Genomic DNA, 9,682 nt, shown 5'->3' with positions numbered 1-9,682 from the left:
CATCCTATTGGTCAGAGCAAGTCACAAGGCCAACCCAGACTCAAGGGGACGTGAAATAGGTTCCACCCTATGATAGCAGAAGCAGCAAAGTCACAATGCACAGGGGCCTGGGCACAGGGGGGTGATTCTGTTGGGGGCCGTTATAGTTACAATTCTCCATAGGGACCCTGTACAAAGCTCACCGGCATCTGCCCCCGCGCTGAGTCAGCCTGCCCCTCACGTGCACCCAGAGACCAGTGAACTTTGACCTTACCCTTAGCTACAACCCAGTGCCTCCCAACTTGCTCCTAACCCCAGTGTCAGCCAGGCCAGCTCCGAAGCCCTGCTTGCTGGCTGTGACTCAGATCTGGAGCCCTGTTCATGCCCCTTGGCCCTGATGCTGCCTCTGAGGACTGGTTTGGATCACGCTGCCAGCCTTCCCACTCCCGGCTGGCACGCACTCTGCTTCCTGGAACTCACAGCCCAAGCCCAGCCCCTCAGTTGCCCTCTGGCAATACCAGCCCTGCCCTCCCTGACAGGAAGTTCATGTAACACCAGCGGATTCTCCTGACCAACTTCCCAAGAAAACTGCTCAATACATCTAAAAGGGCAAAATAGTTCTTTCCACTTTTACTGACCTCAGCCTAGTAAGCTCCAGTAATTCAGGCCTTTGAGAAATTCCACAATTTATGCTCCAAATGTTAGTCACTCTGTTTTGGTCTTTCACACATGTTCTTTAGAGCTCATGAGTTGTCGAGAACATAAACTCTTGCTGTTGTTATTGATAAGAGCTCTAAAGGAAAAGATAATATCAAGAAGGCAGAATCTCACAGAATGGTTTATCGGGAGGGCTGCCAAAAGTTAACATGAATCACATTTTCCTGATTGAATTGTATGTTTTTAACAGGTTCAGAAGGTATGAATTGCAGTTTTTGATGCAGTGGCAGAACTTGCTGCCTAAAGATCGTCAGAGGGACGTAACGCAGAGCACAGAATTGTTTGGTAACGAAGGTCTGAATTGTTTATAAAACAAGTTTTTTGTAAGGGGCAGCTTTTTGATAAAGATATTAATTTGCTAATTGTTGAAATGATTCCAGCATTTTAAGATGTATAGTTAAGTGAAAACAGAAGGTACACTGCAACTGACTAGTTAGGTACATTTTGCGTAAATAGGGAAACAATAATATTAACAAAAGTGTTTGCATCTCCTTTCTTTGGAAGTATCCATAAGAAACCAGTAATATTGATTCAAGGAAGAAAAACGTGAGTGTCTGACAGCAGAATGGGAGGGAGAATTTTTTCAGTTTACACTTTATACTTTCTGAATTTGTACCATGTGAATGTATCGCTTGTTCCAAAATAAATCAGTAATGCGGGGGTGGGCATTGACTGGCAGGAGCATCGAGGAGTCCTCTAGGGTCCTGGGAATATTCTGGATCTTGGTGATTGTGGGTGAACATATGTGAAAAGTCATCAATCCATACACTGAAGATCTGTGCACTTTGGCCAGATGTGGTGGCTCATACCTGTAATCCTAGCACTTTGAGAGGCCAAGGCAGGAGGATTGCTTGAGCCCAGGAGTTCGAGACCAGCCTGAGCAACATAGTAAGACCCCATCTCTACAAAAAATAAAAAAATTAGCCTGGTGTGGTGGTGCACACCTGTAGTCCCAGCTACTCAGGAGGCTGAGACAGGAGGATCGCTTGAGCCCAGGAGTTTGAGGCTGCAGTGAGCTATGATGACACCACTGCACTCTAGCCTGGGCAACCGAGAGGGGCAAGACCCTGTCTCAAAAAAATTTTTTTTTTGCACTTTAATATAAGTTATACTTCAAAAAAGTGATGTTTTTCAATGAAAAAGTGAAATACATTCAGCCCTCCATATCCATGGGTTCCACATTGTGGATTTAACCAATCACCAGTTGAAAATATTTTTTTAAAAAAATGGACGTTTGCATCGGTACCGAAAACATACAGACCTTTTTTCTTGTCATTATTCCCTAAACAATAAAGTGCAACTGCTTATATATTACTTACGTTATAGTGGGTATTATAAGTAGTTTAGAGATGTTTTAAAGTCCATGGGAGTATGTGCATAGGTTATATGCAAATACCCCACATTTTATATCAGAGACTGGTGCCTCCATGGATTCTGGCACCTGGGGAGAGGGGTCCTGGAGCCAATCCCCCATGGACACTGAGGGATCAACTGTATATTAAAAATAATTTTTTAAAAATAAAAAGTCAGACCAGGATATATTGCTTTGCTCCACAAACATCGATGTGTTCTGAAAAGTTTACTCAAGCCAGTTTCTAGAAAGTGAAACATACCTTCCAACTGGCCTCCATTATAACGTCTAGATGCATTCATGTACTTACTCCGTTCAACGAGGAGCAGCGCCCGCCCTGCATTAGAAGCCTGCTGGGGAGAACCCTCCCACTCTCTGAGTCTGGGCCTGGGGACAGAAAGAGAAAAGGAAGGTGAGCTGAGTCTCCTGGAAAGACTGGAGAAACAGGAGCCCGGCAGAGCGCAGAGGAAGAGCAGTAGCACTGACCGGCTGTCCGCAGCTGGCTGGCACTACGCATTCTGGTACAACAGAGGCAGACAAAGAACTCTGAAAGGCAAGAGAGAAAATACAAATTGGAAAAACACCACTATATACTAATAATCCACCCATTCGCTGAGCATTTTACCACTTTCAAAGCCCTTTTACACCCATTGTATATCATTTGACCTTGAAACAGCCCTGTGAATGGATGGAGCACATGTTTGTCATCTCACTTTATGAACGAAGAAGGTAGCTGGGACCTAGAGAGTGAAGTCACAGGAGATGACAGACTCGGTACTCAAACCTATGTTTTAAAATTCTAAGCCTGATGTGCTTATCACTGTTTTCCAGAGAAGTCACAGAGCATGCAGAGTCAGCTCTGCCTTCCCTATTTATCAGCTGTGTGATTGGGGCAAGTTGCTGAACCTCTCTGTGCCTCCCTGTTCTCATCTGTTCAATGGCACTGGTACAAAGATTGAATGAGCCAATGCATAGAAAGCACATAGTAAGTGCTCATTAAAAATGAGCTCTTGTTTTTTTTCTCAGAGAAGAGAAAGCAAGACACAAGGAGAAGGGCAAAGATGAGAAATAGAATCATAGAGAGAAGAAAAATTCACAGGGAAAAATGGCTCGAGCGTGCCAGAGCTCAGCTCCCCTGGCAGTGAGAACAGGAGTGGGCTGAACAGGCAGCGGCCGGGGTCAGGCCAGCAGCACAGTGGGCAGGTGCCCTCACCCCCACCTTGGCCTCCAACCTGCAGAAGTTCACTGTTTCCATGGGCCCAAACCCAGCTGGCAGCGGGCCCAGGAAACAGCGTGAGGGCAGGTAGGGGAGAAAGAGGTGGCTGAGGCATCTAGCCACCCTCGAGGGGCGTGTGGTCTGATTGTACGATCAAGACAAGGCTTCCCTCAGCCTCCTCAGAATGCCAGGCTCTGTGTCCAGCCATGAGCTGGTCAAAATGTCACAACCAGCTCTTTGTTGGGAGATGGAAGGTGAGAGGGGCTGATTTGCCAGTTTCCATGGTGTAAACACTCCCACTACAGCCAATTTCAAAAAGAAGCAAGGCCTGGAGTCCGGCCACGAGGGAGGGACAGGCCACAGTAAAGTAAGGACAAAGGTGTGGACCGTGGTCAGAATTCAGAGGCCCACGTCCTGGTCCCTGAGAGTCTGCAGAGGTGCTCCATGACCTTGGACATATCATTTTACCTCTCTGACCTCCAGTCACCTCCACAGAAGCAAAATAACACCTACTGTGCTGGAGGCGGACAGAGCTAGCGTGGGCCCAGGCCAGGTGGTGTTCTTCAAGCACGTGCTCTGCGCTGAGCTCTGGGGGACAGACGTGCATGAGAGAGGACCATGCTAGGGAGCAGGCAGACATTGGACAGTACCCGGTGATGGCCTTGCCGCAGCGGAGCCGCCCAATTCCTTCCGCCCGTCCCCGGATCTCTGCTGAGGGCCCCCGCGGGCCGGACACTGGAAACCGCAGTGAGCACGGGCCTGGGTGCCTGCCCTCCGGGAACTTGTGTTCAGTGGTGGAGACAGGTGCTAATGAAATAAACACCAAGTAGATAAAGCACTGTAATGTCGGCGTGACTACTATAAAGGGACGCAGTCAGGGGACAGAGAGTGGCAAGGAGCACGAGGTGGGGTGCGGGGGTGGGGACGCCTCTCTGAGGAGCGCCATGGAGGCGGAGACCTGAGTGTAGTGAGGGGGTGCGCCAGGCGTGTTTCTGGGGAGAGTTTCCAGCCGCAGGAGCAGCAGGTGCAAAGGCCCTGCGATGGGAGCCGCCGAGGGAGAGGGGAGAGGCGGGGCGCGGGGAGGGGTGAGCTCTGAGCGGCAGCCAGGGGCCGGATCGCCGAGGGCCTGGAGCACGGTGGGGACGGAGGCCCGGTGCAGGCCTGGATCAGGTTTCAGATTGAAAAGAAGCTGTGTGGACGCCGACCGCCAGGGGGCGGGCGTGGGCGCGCGGAGGGCTGCCGGGAGGCTTAGCGACACCCGCGAGATGACAGTGCCGGCACCAGAGTGGTGGGTGTAAGAGGCACGAGGTGCGAGGAGGGGCTCCAGTGGCAGCGTATCCTGAAAGGAGAAGCAGGGGGCCTTGCTGCTGGAGCACATTATCCCAGGAATGCGGGAATGTACATAAAGAGCAGAGCTGTAACGACTGGTCAACAGCGAGTACCAGCTCCCGGGCATGGAACTCCCACTGTGGGCCAGGAGCTCTCCCTGCACAATCTCCCTTGGTTTTCCCACCAAGTCCTGCAGGCAGGCATTGCTCTATCAATTGACAAGAAACAAACCGAGGCTCAGAGAGGTTGCGTGATGTGCCCAAGGCCCCACGCCAAGTCTACCACAAAGCTGGGGTTTGAGCATTTCAGGCTATAAAGTGGGTGTCCTTCCCATGGTATCAGCTGCCCCTCGGATTTTGAAAGTCTTAGTATACTACCTGGCACATAGCAGGTGCTTACGTGATCACCATTTGCAAAATATTTACTATTAAAGGCCTCATTTCTTTATCCTTGTACACTTTTAAAAGTTGGTGAGCACTGGACACCCACCAGAATGTGTAAAATTAAAAAAACAAGAAACAAAACCCTAAGATACCAAACACTGAGAGCAGTGGGAACGCTCACACGTTGCTGGTGGGAATGCAAAATGGCACAGCCAGTCTGGAAAACAGCATGGCAGAGTCTGATAAAGTTAATCACACACTCACCATATGACCCAGTGACCCAATCCTAGGTATTTACTCAACAGAAAAGAAAATGTGTGCTCACTCAAAAACCTGAACGCGGCCGGGCGCGGTGGCTCACGCCTGTAATCCTAGCACTCTGGGAGGCCGAGGTGGGCGGATCGTTTGAGCTCAGGAGTTCGAGACCAGCCTGAGCAAGAGCGAGACCCCATCTCTACTAAAAATAGAAAGAAATTATATGGACAGCTAAAAATATATATGAAAAAATTAGCCGGGCATGGTGGTGCATGCCTGTAGTCCCAGCTACTCGGGAGGCTGAGGCAGTAGGATTGCTTAAGCCCAGGAGTCTGAGGTTGCTGTGAGCTAGGCTGACGCCACGGCACTCACTCTACCCTGGGCAACAGAGTGAGACTCTGTCTCAAAAAAAATAAATAAATAAAAATAAAAATAAAAAAAAGTAAAAAAAAAAAAAAAAACCTGAACGCGAGTGTCTGTCACTCATAGCACCATTATTCACAATTGCCCCAAGCTGGAAATAACCCACACGTCCCTAGTGGGTAAATGGATGAACAAACAGTGGTATACCCACCCGGACTGTGGATGCTACTCCTCAATGAAAAGGAATGAACTACTGACGCATGTGTCAAAATGCATGAACCGACCCTGCTCTCACCGAGCCAGCTGCCTCACAATCACCGGTGAGCTTCAAGAATGCTGGCGCTGCGGCCCCAGCCCCGGGATTCTGATTTAATGGGCGGAGGGTGCATCCTGGGCATTGGGATTTTTTCCAAAAACTTTCCAGGGAATTCCAATGGCCTGGACTCTGAGCTCCCTGAGAGCAGGGACTGGGATTTATTCAACTTTGTATCCCCAGATACTCAATAAACATTTGCAGTGCAGCACATGGAGGCAGATGGCACAGTGTGAAAAGAGCTGATGATGACCACAAATGCCTATTGGGCAGTCACCATGTGGTCACCACTGTCTGAGCCCTGGACACAGTCATTCAGTTGACACCTCCCAGTCCCCAGGGAAGTGCGACCATGGTTACTCCCTTTTGACAGGTGAGGAAACCTGGCACAGAGTGGAAAGAGCCTTCCCCAAGACAGCACAGCCAGGAAATGGCAGAGCTGGCGGGGCTGACCCAGGTGGCATGGTGGCCATCCAGAGATACTGCCCTCACTGCCAGCTGGGGACAGATCTTGGAATCTGACGGGCTTGGGTTTGAATCTGGCTTCACTACTTATTGGCTGGGTGGCTTTGGACAAATTATTTCACCTTGCTCGTGTTCATCGTCCTCATCTGTAAATGTGGACACGTGAACTGATGTCAAAAGGCTGTTTCGGGATGAAGTTGGATGACGCACGCCAAGTGCTCGCTGCGCTGTCAGCACTCCGTGGACGGTAGTGCTGACGAGTAGGGGCAGAAGCGAATGACCGAACCAAGGAAGCCTGGGTGCTGGCGGCAGGGCCAGCTCCTGCGGCTGAGGGAAGGAGACGTTCCGGAGGGAAGGGAGGGAGAGGCAAGGTCCTCTCCCAGCTGTCCAGGTCCACCGGGCCCTCAAGAGATGCCCCCGCACGCCAGCCCTCCTCCCTCCAGTGAGCTCCCCCGCCAGGGTAGGGGTACGTGGGCACCAGAGCCTCCAGACTGCTGGGGAAGCCTCCAGCTTCTGAGAAGTGAGGACTTTGGTAGTAAAAATGAGAGGCCCTTAGAGTCTTTGCTGCCTGGTGGGGCCTGAGCCTCAGCAGCTCCCAGCAGTGCCTCGAGTGCTCCACATCCGTGGCTTTCTGGTGCGCCCTGAGCTCTGCCTCTCCACCTCGTCACTATGCCTTTCCCTGTCTCCACCTCTGTTCGTGGAACCTCCGACCCCGTTCCTGCCCAGTGCTCCCAGGCCTCGGGGACATGGCCTCTGGGCGCTCCTATCAGTCCCCAGGGAAGGACCGCAGGGCAGGGGAGTCCTCCTTCCGTCCTTCCTTTATCTCCCCCTTAATGTGGGAAAAGCATTTTTGTTCTTGTGATTAGAGAAGTACTACACGATGTTGAAAAAAAATTCAAATACCACAGAAGCATCTAAAAAAGAAAGCAAAACCACCACTATTCCACTGTCTTGTGGATCCTTTTAAATGAGGCAGATATAAAATATCTCTATCCAAGCAGAATGGAACATTCCACAGCACAATGGTTGGGAATGCCGCCTCTTCTACCCCAAGTTGTATAACTGCAAGCAAGTTACTCGACCATCCACGCCTCGGTTTCCTCATCTGTAAAATGAGGATCATAATATATTAGGTTGGTGCAAAAGTAATTGTGGTTTTGGACTGTGAATTTTAAACCATTATAACTAGGCTCAAACACAACTTTATTGACTTTATTAATCAAAATAGGAACCATTATAATCAACACATTTTTGCCACCGAAAAATAAGTTCGTTTATTCCTGTAGCGTAAAAATCTGTGCTTCGGGATTCCATGCACTCTTGGAAAGCATTTTCTGCATCCTGCTGGTTGTGGAAGCATTTTCCCTGCAAAAAGTTGTCGAGATGCTTGAAGTGGTAGTTGGTTGGCAAGAGGTCAGGTGAATATGGCGGGTGAGGCAAAACTTCAAAGCCCAATTCGTTCAATTTTTGGAGCATTGGTTGTCATGGAGAAGAATTGGGCCCTTTCTGTTGACCAACACCAGCTGCAGGCGTTGCAGTTTTCGGTGCATCTCATCGATTTGCGGAGCAGACTTCTCAGATGTAACGGTTTTGCCGGGATGCAGAAAGCTGTAGTGGATCACATCAGCAGCAGACCGCCAGTGACCACGACCTGTTTTTGGTGCAAGTTTGGCTTTGGGAAGTGCTCTGGAGCTTCTTCTCAGTCCAACCACTAAGCTGGTCATCACTGGTTGTCTTATAAAATCCACTTTTCATTGCACGTCACAATCTGATGGAGAAAGGGTCCGTAGTTGTTGCATACAAGAAGAGAAGACACTTCAGAATGATTTTTTTGATTTTCAGTCAGCTCATGAGGTACCCACTTATCGAGCTTTCTCACCTTTCCAACTTGCTTCAAATGCCGAATGGTCAATGTTGAGCTCTTCTGCAATCTCTTGTGTAGTTGTAAGAGGATCAGCTTCGATGATGGCTCTCAATTAGTCATTGTCAACTTCCGATGGCCAGCTATTGCACTCCTCATCTTCAAGGCTCTCATCTCCTTTGCAAAATTTCTTTTTTTTTTGAGGCAGAGTCTCACTCTGTTGCCCAGGCTAGAGTGCCGTGGCGTCAGCCTAGCTCACAGCAACCTCAAACTCCTGGGCTCAAGCGATTCTGCCTCAGCCTCCCGAGTAGCTGGGACTACAGGCATGCACCACCATGCCCGGCTAATTTTTTCTATATATATTTTTAGCTGTCCATATAATTTCTTTCTATTTTTAGTAGAGACGGGGGTCTCGCTCTTGCTCAGGCTGGTCTCGAACTCCTGAGCTCAAACAATCCTCCCGCCTCGGCCTCCCAGAGTGCTAGGATTACAGGCGTGAGCCACCGCGCCCAGCCTTGCAAAATTTCTTGAACCACCACTGCACTGTACGTTCACTAGCAGTTCCTGGGCCAAATGCATTGTTGATGTTGTGAGTTTCTGCTGCTTTTTGACCCATTTTGAACGCAAATAAGAAAATTGCTCGAATTTGCTTTTTGTCTAATATCATTTCTATAGTCGAACCATAACCACATTTATTTAAGAATGTATTCCAATATCAAATGGCAAATTTCAACAATGCTAAAACTGCAATTACTTTTGCACCAACCTAATGATATCTATTCCTAATGTTATTAAGAAATAAATGAAATAGGGAACATATATGTTCAGGGCAACTTGAATCTGTCTTCCAAGTTAAAAAATTTTAAGAAAGAATTAAATGAAATAATCTCTACCAAGGCCTCAGTACAGTGCTTGGCCCACTGTGAGTGTATGAGAACGTCACCTCCTTCTGTGGCTATTACTCACTTAACATGTCACAGGCATCTTTCCAAGTCAATGCATTAAGGTCTAAGGCTTCTTGTTAAGTGGTTGCATAGTTCTCCATTGCATGAATTCGTCAGAATTTATCTAATGAGTTCCCTTTTGACGGGCATAATTTTCCTTAATGAATCTCCTTTATGGATATCTCTGCACTTTCCAGTTTGGGGGATTACTGTAAATAACGCACCATGAACACCTCATGCGTGAGTCTTGTCGTACTGGGCTATTTCCGTGGAGTAAATTCTCGAAATTGTAACTGCAGGTCAAAGGCTGTACAGTTAGAATGTTGGGTGCACATAGCATGTGGGGGGTGTGCAGTTAGAATGTTGGGGTGCTCATTTTAGAATGCAGGGTGCATAGTCCTTGGACCCCTTCTTCTCCTGTCTCATTCACGCTTTCAATCCCTTCTGTAGGATGACAGCCCCCGCCCAGACCTGCTCCCTGAGCTCAGGTTGCCATCTGCCTGACG

This window comes from Eulemur rufifrons, chromosome 15 (assembly GCF_041146395.1).
Source record: "Eulemur rufifrons isolate Redbay chromosome 15, OSU_ERuf_1, whole genome shotgun sequence".
NCBI classification, from domain to species: domain Eukaryota; kingdom Metazoa; phylum Chordata; class Mammalia; order Primates; family Lemuridae; genus Eulemur; species Eulemur rufifrons.
The sequence above is the reverse complement of the archived record's forward strand: the minus strand, read 5'-3'. Positions refer to the sequence as shown.